Genomic DNA, 1,667 nt, shown 5'->3' with positions numbered 1-1,667 from the left:
GAGCTGCCCGCACAGCGCCTGCACAGAGTGCACCTTCACCAGGGAGCCTCCGTGACCTCTTGGGAACCCCTGTCCAGGATCAGCTCTCCCCGGGTAGTCTGGGTTTCTGGTTAGCCTCATCTCCTTTCCCCAGCCCCTGATCCAGGGAGAGCAAAGGAGAGCCCTGCCAGTAGCAGGCCTGGGGCTGTCAGTGGGAGCCCCCATGCTAGCAATGGGCGGTTGTGCCAGAGCACGGCAATCACTGCCTATAGGAGGTGACTTGGGTTGAGCCACTGACCACACAGCCCTGGTCACCCTGTACGGACTGCCAATAAAGAAGGGTTCGGTCAGACGTGCTGGCTCATGCCTGTGATCCCAGCACTTTGGGAGGCAGAGGTGGGCAGATCTACCTGAGGTCGGGAGTTCAAGACCAGCCTGACCAACATGGAAAAACCCTGTCTCTACTTTTATTTTTTATTTAAATTAATTTATTTTGAGACAGATTCTCACTGTTGCCCAGGCTGGAGTGCCGTGGCTCGATCTCAGCTCACTGCAATCTCCATCTCCTGGGTTAAAGCAATTATCTTGCCTCAGCCTCCCAAGTAGCTGGGATTACAGGCATGCACCACCATACCTGGCTAATTTTTGTATTTTTAGTAGAGATGGAGTTTTACCATGTTGGCCAGGCCAGTCTTGAACACCTGACCTCAGGTGATCCACCCGCCTCAGCCTTCCAAAGTGCTGGGATTACAGGCATGAGCCACCATACCCGGCCTAGAAATTCCATCTCTACTAAAAATACAAAATTAGCTTGTAATCCCAGCTACTTGGGAGGCTGAGGCAAGAGAATCGCTTGAACCTGGGAGACGGAGATTGCGGTGAGCCAAGATTGCGCTATTGCACTCCAGCCTGGGCAACAAGAGCAAAACTCTGTCAGAAAAAAAAAAAAAAAATTCAAGGTCCAACTCCTTGGCTCTGCTGCAGTTTCCCCAAAAGGGAAGCTGAAGCTTCGAGTGGGTGATGCCAGTGGTCCACCTGCAGTTCTCTCACTGTGGGGGGTTCCCGTACCCCTTGGCTCTGTGTCCCACCCAAATCTCACCTTGAATTGTAATCCCCATAATCCCCACAGGTCAAGGGTGAGACCAGGTGGAGGTAATTGAATCATGGGGCTAATACCCCCCATGCTTGTGATAATGAGTGGGTCTCAGCAGATCTGATGGTTTCATAAGCGTCTGGCATTTCCCAAGCTTGCACTCATTCTCTCTCCTGCCCTTTGAAAACGTGCTTTCCGCCACGATTGTCAGTTTCCTGAGGCCTCCCCAGCTGTGATGAACTGTGAGTCAATTAAACCTCTTTTCTTTATAAAGACAGGCCACAGCAGTGCCCAGCTAAACCCAGTTAAGCCCTGAGTGAGGCAGCTGGATATCTGATATGGGGGTAGCGGTGGGGTTTGGGAGGGGTCAGAGTAGCCAGAGCTGCCTTGGGGAGAGAAGGCCCTAGAGGGTGTGAGGCACAGGCGTAAGGGCTTCAGAATCTGACTCTCTGCCTCCTCCCTAAGGACAGACCCCAGTCACCCTGCCTATGAACCTTGGCAGAATCAAAATGGAGTTCCTTTTGTTAAAAACCCTGAGAAGTAGAGCCAGGAAGGGCCATGAAGGGAGGCACAAAACCTGATAAGAAGAACTATC

Source organism: Aotus nancymaae, unplaced genomic scaffold (assembly GCF_030222135.1).
Source record: "Aotus nancymaae isolate 86718 unplaced genomic scaffold, 86718_ANA_hifiasm-v0.15.2.pri h1tg000008l, whole genome shotgun sequence".
Lineage (NCBI taxonomy): Eukaryota > Metazoa > Chordata > Mammalia > Primates > Aotidae > Aotus > Aotus nancymaae.
Note: the sequence above shows the minus strand (reverse complement) of the source record.